The 12,798-nt window shown below is 34.1% G+C and overlaps 1 protein-coding gene across 5 annotated transcripts in view; it reads left to right on the forward strand.

Moving 5' to 3' along the window:
• The window catches only part of LOC106869351 (disks large-associated protein 1), a 374,528-nt gene that overhangs the window by 52,505 nt on the left and 309,225 nt on the right, over nt 1–12,798 (forward strand). For 3 of the 5 annotated variants that reach the window (XM_052968667.1, XM_014915067.2, XM_014915070.2), the window contains exon 1: nt 4,348–4,590. The exons of the other annotated variants lie outside the window; for them this stretch is intronic. The gene's annotated coding sequence lies outside the window, so the exon portion shown is untranslated. Of the gene's footprint in view, nt 1–4,347; nt 4,591–12,798 lie in introns of those variants that run through there. 5 annotated transcript variants of the gene reach the window in all.

The raw sequence follows: 12,798 nt of genomic DNA on the forward strand, positions 1-12,798 counted from the left end.
TTGTAATTTGTCCATTTTCTGTATTTAGCCCTGTGTGGCTATAATAAAAAGATATCTATCTATCCATCTATCCATCTATCCATCTATCTATCTATCCATCCATCCATCTATCTATCTATCTATCCATTTATCCATCTATCCATCTATCTATCTATCTATCCATCTATCCATCTATCTATCTATCTATCTATCTATCTATCTATTTATCCATCTATCAATCAGAGAAAGTAAGAGGAAATCAAGCATTAATTACAATGATCTCACTCAGTTATCATACTCATTCAGTTTAGTAGAGACTGAAAAACCAAGAGCCATTGCTCAAACTATCGTTACAAAAACCTCTCCAATATGGTTGCTTTTAATTGATTAAACAGTTTTTATAGCTCACTCCATTAAGTAATCAGAAGCAATATTTGCTCCAGTATTCATTTTAAAAATATGGTAACAAATAAAAAAGAAAAAAAATTTTCTCCTCGCATTTATGGTCAGCATTTCAATGTATTTTCCACTACTCAGTATTATAGCCATTAACATCTGAAATAAATCATAGCATTTTGATGTTTTTCTCTGTAACTTATTGTTTTTGTTTTTCTATTAACTAATGTTTGTCCAGTGTTTATCCATATAACTTGCTAAAAAAAAAAAAAAGGAAAAAAGGAACCTGCATTTTGAAAAGCAGGAAAATTAACAAGATATTTTTTATTTGGCTTAGTAATCGTTAATAAAACAAATTTGGATTTTCTGACTTAAGTAGATTCTTATGTACCAGAGCAGAGACACCCTCATAGAATCAGTCATGCAAACATACCAGATAAAATATGGTAAAATCCAGAATCCAAGGAAACTAGTGATGGCTTGCATTTAGTCAAACCATCACCAGTTTGCATTTAGTCAAACCATCGGCAGCATTTAATTCATAGGAGAGTTTGATAAATTCAGTTGTCGTGAGGAGTGAAGAATATACTATTTCAGACTTGGTCCTTGTCTTTCATCTTGGAGTTAGGAAGAGAGAGAAACTTATGATCTGTGCCAGCAGTAGTTTTGAAGTGATTGATAAGAGAGCTTGATAACTTCACCTCAAGGCCCTTACCCTTCATCTGAAAGTGAATATGATAACAGCCATATAAAAATAACAGAAATACATAACTGTCAGTAGTTGTTAAATAATGGTTTCTAATTTAGACACAAGGCCAGCAATTTTGGAGGTAGTGGGTTAGCCAGTATCATCAACCCCATTGCTTGTTGAGTACTGTACTTTATCAACCTAGAAGAATGAAAGGTAAAATTGACATTGAGAGGATTTGAACTCAGAACATAGAGAACCAGAAGAAATACGCAAGATGCTCTAAATGATTCTGCCAATCCATCACCATTTGCCATCCACCACAAAATAATAATAATAATAATAATTTTTTAAAAATTTCTACTATAAGCACAAGGCCTGAAATTTTGAGGAAAGGGGCTCATTGATTACATTAACCCCCAGTACATATTTTATTGACCACAAAAGGGTGAAGTGCAAAGTTGATCTCAATAGAATTTGAACTCAGGATGTAATGAACTGGAAGAAATGCTGCTAAGCAGTTCTGCCAGCTCACTGCCTTTACATAATAATAATAATAATAATAATAATCCTTTCTATTATAGGCACAAGGCCTGAAATTTGTGGGGAGGGGGTAAGTCAATTACATCGACCCCAGTGCATAACTGGTACTTATTTAATTGACCCCAAAAGGATGAAAGGCAAAGTCGACCTCAGCGGAATTTGAACTCAGATTGTAGTGGCAGACGAAATACCGCTATCATTTCTCCCAGTGTGCTAACGATTCTGCCAGCTTGCTGCCTTTAATAATAATTATAATAATAATAATAATAATAATAATAATAATGATGATGACGATGATGACGATGATGGTGATGATGGTGATGATGGTGATGATGATGATGATGATGATGATGATGATGATCCATTTTACTAAAAAACATGAGATCTGAAAACTTTTTTGGTGGGGCACTAATCAGTTACATCGACCATAGTGCTTCACTGGCACTTAATTTATCGATTCTGAAAGGATGAAAGGTAAAGTTGACCCTGGCAGAATTTGAACTCAGAACGTAAGGATGGACAAAATGTTGTTAAGCATTTTTACCCAGTGTGCTAACAATTCTGCCAGCTTGCCTTGTTGTTCTATCATTAATAATAATAATCCCTTCTACTAAAAGCACAAGGCCTGGAATTTTAGGAGAGGGGACTCGTCGATTACATCAAACCCCAATGTTTCACTGGTACTTAATTTATCAACCCCGAAATAATGAAAGGCAAAGTCAACCTCGGTGGAATTTGAACTCAACATAGCAACGGGTGAAATACTGCTAAGCATTTCATCATGCATGTTAATACAATAGAGACACAAAAGGGCAGCACCCTTTTGCAAGGGCTCAGTGACTGACAGGGGAACAAAGAGGAGGTAGTGGGGAGTAATTTATAAGTTATCCTTACATGTGTTCTAAGTGTTCAAACAGAGTGGACTTCATTGAAGGCACCCATATGTCAGGTGGTGGTATAAACTGGTAGATGGATTTAGTTTACTTTTTAATTTAGCACAAAGCTAATTTTGAAAAAAAAAAACAAACTTGCACTCCGTCGCTTACGACGTCAAGGGTTTCAGTTGATCCAATCAACGGAACAGCCTGTTGGTGAAATTAACGTGCAAGTAGCTGAGCACTCCACAGACATGTGTACCCTTAATGTAGTTCTCAGGGAGATTCAGTGTGACACAGAATGTGACAAAGCTGACCTTTTGAATTACAGCTACAACTGGTTTTTTTTTTTTTGCCAGCTGAGTGGACTGGAGCATTGTAAAATAAGAATGTCTTGCTTGAGGACACAACACACTGCCAGGAATCGAATTCATGACTTTACAATCATAAGCTAGTTATTCTAACCACTAAGCCACATGCCTTCACAATTTTGAAGAAATATAGGTAAATTTCTCCATATCAAGCTTAGCATATTTAACTGACATTAGCAGAATGAAAATTTTAAAAATGACTCTTGGAAGATTTGATCTTCAAAACTTGAGCTAACAAACTAAAGGACATCATAAAGCAGCTGGATTGTTCCTCTAACATTAGTGCTATTTCCACTGTTTTTTTTAAGCATTAGCATCACTTTACACAAAGATATCAAGCTACATATTGACATGTGTTAGGGAGAAAGGCAGTTGTGGCATTTATGCCTTTTCCATTAATATTGATACTGCAATCAATCTGTTATTCAATTTAAAACAACATTTCCTCAAGTTAGGATATGGATTTCACTAACACCATCACCACCAGTGATTCAAACTCATCGCTTTTAATCTCTTACTTAATCTCCACAGCCCCAAGATTCTCTCACTTCACAAATACACACACAGATGTGTGTATATATGTATGTATGTATGTATGTATGTATGTATGTATGTATGTATGTGTATGTGTGCGTGCATATGTATGTGTGCATAGTACATGTGTATATGTGTGTATAGTATATATGTATGTGTGTATGGTATATATGTATGTGTGTGTGTAAAATATATATGTATGTGTGTGTACAATATATATGTACATGTGTATAATATATATGCATAGTATATGTGTGTATGTGTGCATGCATGTGTGTGTGTGTATACGTACTCCAATTGAAAGATGCTAACATCTTAAGCCATGTTCTCCCTTCACTCCGTTCGGCCATCTCTTATCCTATCTAATCACTGAATGTTAAAATACTCATCCGCTCTCAATATTATATGTTGTTTTCTTTTTTTCCTTCCACCTTCCTCTTAGTTTCTGTTTTTATTTTTCTAATGCTTATCCTCTGTCTGTCTGTCTGTCTCACTCAGTCTCTCCCCCCTTTCTCACCTCTGTCTCTCTCTTTCTTCCCTATTCCTCTACTTATTCAATCAAACTTAACTGATAAGCAATCTTTTCTAGCTCTCTTTCTCACTCACTCTCTCACTCACTCACTCTTTCCCTCTCTTAAACCTATTTTGGAGCTAGTGTACTGTTATTTAGGATGATAGTGATAGAAACTTCCTTTGGTATTAATACAAGGCAGCCCATGTGTAAATAAGCATGCTAGCTTCAGTTTCATCATCAGCAACACACCACCAACTCCTCTCCCCTCTCTCTCCCTTTCTCTCTCTTTCTCCTTCTCCCTCTCTCCTACCCACAACCAGCCGCCTACCAGCTTTTTTTTTATTCTACTTTTTATTTTTTTTATTACATGGCAGCTAAGATTGGTGAAAAATTGTTATGGAATGTAGGCATGGTAGCAGAGCTGATGCATTTACAGAAAGGGCACACCACTCTGTCGATACTGTGGCCGCTACCATCAAACGCTTGCAGTACTGGATAGATACAGTCTAGCAAGCTCTCAAGTTATTCTGCCACAACCACTGTTGCTGACAGAGGGGAGTGTATTTTTTTTCTTCCTTCGCTGACTCCATTCGGCAGCAGAGAAGAGGAATTAACAGACTGAAGTTGGCTCCAAGATATTCGTCTAATTTTTGTTTTTTTCGACACTAAACACACTCTGCTGTTTTTTGGGTATGTTCATTGTTTATTCTGTTTATTTCTTTCTATTTTTTTTTAATTGAAAATTACTGTAAAACTTGCATAACAAAAGACAACAAAAAGAAGTGGGAGAGGGGGTAAAAAAAAAAAGGAGGGAAATACAAGAGTTAGGCTTAATCAAAATAACATCTTTTATAAATGAAATATTAATATTTCAGGGTTTGTTATTTCTTCCCCAACTGAAGCAAATGTTTAATTGAAGGCATTTTTATTAAGTAATTTCTTTCAGGTTGTTAAACATATGCTTTGAGTTTTATCATTATTTTCATATGAAGATGTTTTCTATTCTGTTGACTCCTGTTGATAAGAGATCTGCTTTTTAATCTCTTTCTGCAGAAGAGTTACACAGCTTTTATTTCATTTTGTGCATCTGTGTGTGTGTGTGTGTGTGTGTGTGTGTGTGTGTGTGTGTGTGTGTGTGTGTGTGTGTGTGTGTGTGCATGCGTGTGTGTCTCATGCCACACACACACATACACACACACATTATCCATGTGAATGAAATTTTGCTTGTATGTGTGTGTGTATAATATGTACATGTATTAACAAAGCTGATTAAAAAATACCCATAATGGCTCATCATTCCTTCTTTCACAAAACTGTTGCATCATTTAGAATACTGCATCCTTTAGGACACTGTATCAATATTATATCTCCAAATTCTATTCATGCAAAAATTTTCAGTTATCAATGTTGCAGAATAATTGGTTGTTTCACTAGAAAAGTTAGATCAAGTGTAGGTTGGTAAAACCATTTTGGAATAATAGGAAGTCTTAGCATATATTTTGTTAGTCTGAAAAGGGTTAATCCCCAAGAATGAATTAAGTTTGATTATCCTTTTCTCTTAAGCTCTTTTCTTAAGCTCATCTTCTGTCTATCTGTTTATTATTATTTGTTCTGTTGCTCCAAGTATCTTTTTCTATGGTTTCAGTGTTAGGTTTATATTCGTTCACATTTCTTAAGAAAGATTCTTTTCTTTCTGCAAAATGTTATATTTAAAAAATTACTTTCCATTTCATTACTTTATTAATTTAAAACTGAAGCTTGAAAACAAGTTAATTTATTTATTCTAGTATTTATTGAAATATAAAAAGAAAAAGAAAGGAAAGAAAACAAAAAACATGTACAATGACATGGAATATGATTTTTTTTTTGTAATGGTATCAGTGTGAGAGGTTTGACAAATTCAAAAGACTTCCACTATGAAATTCACTTTAAGAAACATTATCAATGAAATTTTTATTATCTAATAATGTTTTTGTTTTTTTAATCAAATAATCCCCCAAATTCTTTGTAAAATAATCTAATAAGTAATGGATAAGAAGAAAAGACATCAGTTTCTTCTAATCTCGTTACATAACATAAAAGTAATTCCAATGTGTTCTACCCCTTCAATGGATTGTTTAGTATCAGCTGCACTGTACTACAATAAGTAAGTTTTTTCTGAGCTGAATCTATGTGAACTAGTTTCAATTCTCAGTTGGAACTGCATCACTTATATTACTTAATACCTCTAAGAAAGACACAAATATCACAATTTCTCATTTTTCCCTCCCAAAAGATTCAGAACTCAATAAAACAATCATATTCCTCATTTGAGGGGGAAAAAATTAATAAAGATCGGATTTTGTTTTTTTACATTCAAAAAGAAGGAAAAGAAAACATAAAAATTTTACAAGTTCTGTTTTAGGATTAAAATTTAAATGATGTAGTACTTTAAGATTGGATAATGTGGCATTTATAGAGGATTAAATCATCTGTATTTTCATTGAAACTCTTTTTTTTATTCCTCTCTTCATCTTCTCTTGGCTCTTTATTGAAAGAATAATTTTTTGATGTCATATCTAATAAATTATAATATTAATTATAAATGATAAGATCCATTACACTGTGCTAAATGACTCAACAACATTTGGTAGAATTAAATTTAGTGATAGATATTTAAAAAAGAAATTAAAAAACCCCCAGAAAAACATCTTTTAGAAATAATCATAGGTTTCCTAATTATCAGAAATGTCTTTAAGGTTAAAATACATTAAAATTTTTTTATGTTGTTGCTACTGCTACTACTACTACTACTACTACTTACTACTAAAGCCAGCAAGCTGACAGAATCATTAATTACTACACTGGACAGAATACTCAGTAGCATTTCTTCTGGCTATTTACATTCTGAGTTCAAATCCTGCCCCGGTCAACTTTGCCTTCCATCCTTTCAGGGACTATCCCAGTTGAGTACTGGACAGTCGAGTAATTGACATAACCCTCTCCTAAAATCGCTGGTCTTGTGCCAAAAATATTATTATTATTACTATTATTATTATTATTATTATTATTATTATTATTATTATTATTATTATCATTATTATTATTATTAGGAGGAGGAGGAGGAGGAGGTAGACTAGCTGAATCTTTAGAGCATCAGAAAAATGCCATGTGGTATTTGTCCCAGCTCTTTATGTCCTATGTTTAAATCTTGCTGATGTCAACCTTTGCCTTTCGTGTTTCTTGGAGTTGATAAAATAAAGTACCATGTACTCAACTAAACCCCACTCAAAATTTGTTGGCCTATGTCAAGATTAGAAACTATTTTTGTTGTTATTGTTAAAGCAGCAAGCTGGTTGAATTGTTAGAGTTTTGGACAAAAGGCATTTCTCTCCCAGCTCTTTACTTTCTGAGTTCAAATACCACTAAAGTCAACTCTGTCTATCATACTATCGGGGTCGATGAAATAAGTAACAGCCAAGTACTGGAGTCAAAGTAATCATAGACTTACTCCCTTCTCCAGAAATTGGTGACCTTATACCAAAATTTGAAACTACTACTACTACTGAGTGGTGGTGGTGTTGTTGGTGGTAGTAGTAGTAGTAAAATGATTGATAAGCCATACTTAAGATTCTGTTGTTTTATTGGTGTCTTTTGATTTTCTTAATTTATTTTTCACTAATTACGATATCACTGTTGCACCTACATTTAAAGATATTCTAGACATGAGCCATCCCATTCATTCATTCATTCATTCATTCATTTATTTTGCTTCAGGACATACTTATCCAATGTGTCCTTCCTATGTGAAGTAATGTGAAAGTTGATGGTGTTTTGCAACTATTTCTAGCAAGCTGAGCAACCACATTGAGGCTGCCTTGCTGTAGTTTCTCTTGTTGTTGTTGTTACTAAGAATTTATTTATTATTATTATTTTTTTGTGACTTTCATATTTGTTGTGCAAATGAATCAAGCCAGACTGAATGCATTATAAAATCTAGTTCAACTCCCATCACTTGTATTATGTCCATTTCATCCTGGAGTCCACTCTATGTTTTATCTATTCTCCCATGTTGACATCTTAAATGCCAACAAAATATTGATGTTTATTGGTTTTTGTAATAATTCAAAAGAAATTGTTAATGCAGTTGGTGTTGCTGATGATATTATTGTCATTATTATTATTATTATTATCATTATTATTATTGTAATGACTGATGTTGTAGTTGTGGCAACACTGCTGCAATAATTGTCATTTATTGTTACTAGACGTGTTACTATATTACTACACTTGTTGTTGTTGCTATTGTTGTTGTAGTTGTTAGCACTATTGTGTTGATGCTATTTTAATTGATGTCATTATAATTATCACTTGTTGTTCTACTTAGTCTTGTTACTTATAGTGTTTTTGCAATCAATATTTTTGCTGTTGCTTCACTCTCCTACTCAATGTCAGTGTCGATCGAAGGCATTCCAGCCATAATTTCCTCAGCGTTTTTAAGAATATCTAGGCCTACTTACTCAATATGTCGTTTGCTTTTTTTTTTTTATAAAAAAATAGATGGGTGTGATTTGAGGGAGATTTTGCTACTATTTCTAGTAGGTTTTGCATAGTTGACGATCTGATGCAGACCCTAGTAGGCTTCATATTCTTTATAGATTTTGCATAGAAATTTCCTTATCAGTCTGAAATTTTTGATTTTGCTGTTGTCACTGGCAAATGGTGATGTCAAACTTGTAGCAGCTGCTACAACTATTTATTGCCATATTTGCAACAACAAAAGAATTGGTATTAAGTATAAATTGTGGTTGTTGTTGTTGTTGTTGTTGTAGTTATCTCTTACCATAGCCTCTGAGACAAAAATTCATTAATATTAATACGAAAGAATCATTTAAATGAATATAATATCTGCTGTCCTGAATACATAGTTACTTTTGAACTCATTTACATATGTAACAATATTGTTGTTGTTTAGTCTCAGGTCAGTTCTGGTCAAGAGGCACTGCCTATGAGATGGAAGACTAGGAGGCACATTGTAACTGGATCTGAGAATTTCCTGGGATCTCAGTAAATGTTTGCATGTATTAAAAACTAGTATTTGCAGAAGAGAAGGGAGTTTGAAAGAAACATTGTACTCCTGCCTGATGAAATCCCCCTCAGGGGTCTGTTCAAAGATGTTCTAACCATGACTACCCATCTTTTTGTATATCTGCAACTACATCATCATCATCATCATCGTTTAACGTCCGCTTTCCATGCTAGCATAGGTTGGACGATTTGACTGAAGACTGGTGAACCAGATGGGTACACCAGGCTCCAATCTGATTTGGCAGAGTTTCTACAGCTGGATGCCCTTCCTAACACCAACCACCCCGAGAGTTACATTATTCAATATATTTTGAGACAGAAGTGTTGTGTGATTTGTGTGATTTGTGGGAGATTTAAGGTTTAACTGTTATTGCTAGCAGGTTGAGCAACATGCAGGGGTTTTATAGTTGGCAATGTTGTTGATGATGATGGTGGGGATAATTATGATAAGATTTATGAAATATAGAAAAAAAGAGAAGAGTTGGGGGAAATAAAGGAACCACAACTACTATATCATATATCAATTTCTTCAATTAAGATTTACACCTAGATCCTTGGAGATCTACAATGTTTGCCATTTAAATGTTACTCATAGTGCAAAATATTATCCATGTTCTCTACTTGCTGTCATAGTCTACCTAATTTTTCAAATACATTTCTGTTGTCAGTAGTTTGTTGTTCAACAATCGGGTGAAAAATTCAAATCATATATTTATTTATAAAGAAACTAATGAGAGTATTTTTATGTGTGTGAGTGTGTACGTGAGAGCGTGAATACATTTGTGCTTGTGAAAGAGTGTGTGTGTATACTGTGAAGTGGCAGTAACTAAATTTTCAGCTGAGTCTGAAATGCAGGATCAATTCACAGTTGAGCTTTTTCACTTTATTTAATTTACACCTCATACCTTTGTTTGAAATCATTTTCAATAGCCTGGAATAAGGTGTGCTCTGCTAATCTGTCTTTTTTTTTTTTTTTTTGGAGGTATCTCATGAAAACAAAATTCTCAGTAGTGGCCAAAGAGTTACAGGGCATTTTCACTACATTGTTACCTTGGGTAACTTGTTTACTGATACCTTGGGTCAAACAATGCTTTTTGAGTGAAATTTGATAGAAGAAAACTGTGCAAGCATGGCTATTTGGTTAAGAAGTTCACTGTTCAAGTATGCGGTCTCAGGTTCAGTCTCACTGCATGATACCTTACACAAGTATCTTCTATTATTGTCCTGGGTTGACTATAGCTTTGTGAGTGAATTTGATAGATGGAGACTGAAAAAAGCCCATCATATATGTTATGTATAACATGTGTGTGCATGCATGTGCGTGCCTCTGTTTGTATACATTTGTGCTTCTTAGAAAATTGCAAGCTACAAGTGGTGATATTGTTGTCATTTCTCCTGTCAGCAAATTGTTTGATGGCTTTGAGCTTTTGAAGATGTGTGAAATGAAAGAACCTTTACTTTGAAAACAGTGAGGGTTAGTGACAAGAAGAGCTTCTGGCTGTAAAAAGAATGCCTCTATAATATACTTGTGTAACTCATGTTAGCATGGAAGAAAAGGCTGTAAAAATTAACAATATACATCCCAACCACATGGCTTCAGGTTCAGTTCCATTGCATGATTCCTTGGGCAAGTGTCATCTATTATAGCCTTAGGTCAACTAAAACTTTGTGAGTGGATTTGGTTGTTGGGAACTGAAAGACGCCTGTAGTATATGTATATATGTATATATATATATCTATATATGTGTCTGTGTTTGTCTCCCATCAATGCTTGACACCAAGTGTTGGTGTGTTTGCATTTCTGTAACTTAGTGATTCAGCAAAAGAGACTGATAGAATTAGTACCAGGCCTTAAGCAAAAAATGAGTTCTGTGGTTGATTCATTCAACTAAAATTCTTTAAGGCAGAGCCCTAGCATGTGATGATTGAAACAAATAAAAGAATGTATGCATATATTTGTGTGCATATATGTGTGTATCAGTATAGACAAGTGTGTCGAGTGAGCATTCTTATATGTCAAAAGGTAACTTAGCCATTCAATAAATAGGGATTGATAAAATAAGTATCAGAATGAAATAGCTACTTATGCTGATATGATTGTAACTAACCAAAAATAAAGACTATTGTAGGTTGTGCACCAGCATGGCCTGAATCCAATGATTGAAACCAGTAAAATCATAAAATATTGCATAAAAGGAATATCTAGGTCAACATCTATGGTAACACATGTATGTAATGATATTTTCCTTTGCAAACACTCATAAGGTCAGACAAATGATAAAACCATTGATACAGAAGAAAGAAATGTATGAATATGCAGAAGTTAGCTAACTATAAAGACTATAAAGATCAACAGCAATAATAATAATAATAATAATAATAAAACTGAGGATTGAGAGATTTACACTTTATTCATTTATTTTTTTGCTTCATTTATTGCTCCTAAGAGTGTTGTCAACACCATGCTTATTGCATAGCTTTACTTTGTGAAATGTGTGAAAAGATGAATTGTTAAGTTGCAGTGAACTGGTCAAATTTGTGGCATATTTACTGTGTACTACAATTGTAAAGGAAATCATGTGTAAAATTGAGTATAAGGCTTGCAAATAATCGAAGATGTCAGAAAGCACGTATTAAGCAATCAATAAACATATCTCACTATTTTATACGCACACATACACATACACACACGATTTTAGCTCAAAGCAAATTATCTTTATAGTTGTTAGTATTTGGATTTTGTGTTTGAACAGGGGTGTGTATATCTATATATCTATATATATCTATATTTGTATGCAGAGGAGTGTGTAAATGTACTTATATCTACATCTAGTATGGTAATTTATATGCATGTACTCAGACACAAATACACACACACGCACGCATACATACACATACACACATAAGTCAATCTAATGTAAAGCAATACAATCTAATAATAGTAGCTCTTGGATGGATATGTTAGTAAACCTGATAACTGATAAAATGTGAAAAGAATGATAAAGAAGAGTATCCATAACCCTATTTGCAATTGATGAGCAACTACTTATCGTGCATGTTAAAACCTGTCTATAAATATAGAAAGAGGTGTATATACAAGTGCCTTGGCTGAATTGGTAACAGAATCAGAAATAAGAGATTAAAGTTCTATTTATGCATTTGCAGCAGAAAAAGATAACACAGCGTTCTTCTGTTGCTACTTCAAATTATAATATTTCTGTTCATCTTTAATCAGAGTTTGGTTTATAACAGCTTAAAGTGAAGAGATATGGTTGTTCGCTGCATTTGGTGCTTTCATCCTTCACCATAATTTATAAATACTAAAATAAATGTAAGCGCAAATAGCCAGATTCTCAGACCAAACATTGTTGCTGCTCATTGAGGGCAAAGTGATTCTTACATTTGGTCTGGATCTTGAAAGGATTTGATCTGGATCTTGAAAGAGTAAAAAAGATTCCAGATAGATTGTCACTCAATCTATATGTAGCAACCATATCATCAACATCATCATCATTATCATCATCTCACTAGCATTGGTGCCACCACAACCACCACTTTCACTTCCACCTCCTCCTCCTCTTCCACCTCCTCCTCTTCATCCCTCCCCACCTTCTTCTTCTTCTTCTTCTTCCTCCACTCCCTCTCCCCATCTTCTTCTTCTTCTTCTTCTTCCTCCCCTCCCTCTCCCCATCTTCTTCTTCTTCTTCTTCCTCCCCTCCCTCTCCCCATCTTCTTCTTCTTCTTCTTGTTCCTCCCCTCCCTCTCCCCATCTTCTTCTTCTTCTTCTTCTTCTTCTTCTTCTTCTTCTTCTTCTTCTTCTTCTTCCATAGC

Source organism: Octopus bimaculoides, chromosome 6 (assembly GCF_001194135.2).
Source record: "Octopus bimaculoides isolate UCB-OBI-ISO-001 chromosome 6, ASM119413v2, whole genome shotgun sequence".
Lineage (NCBI taxonomy): Eukaryota > Metazoa > Mollusca > Cephalopoda > Octopoda > Octopodidae > Octopus > Octopus bimaculoides.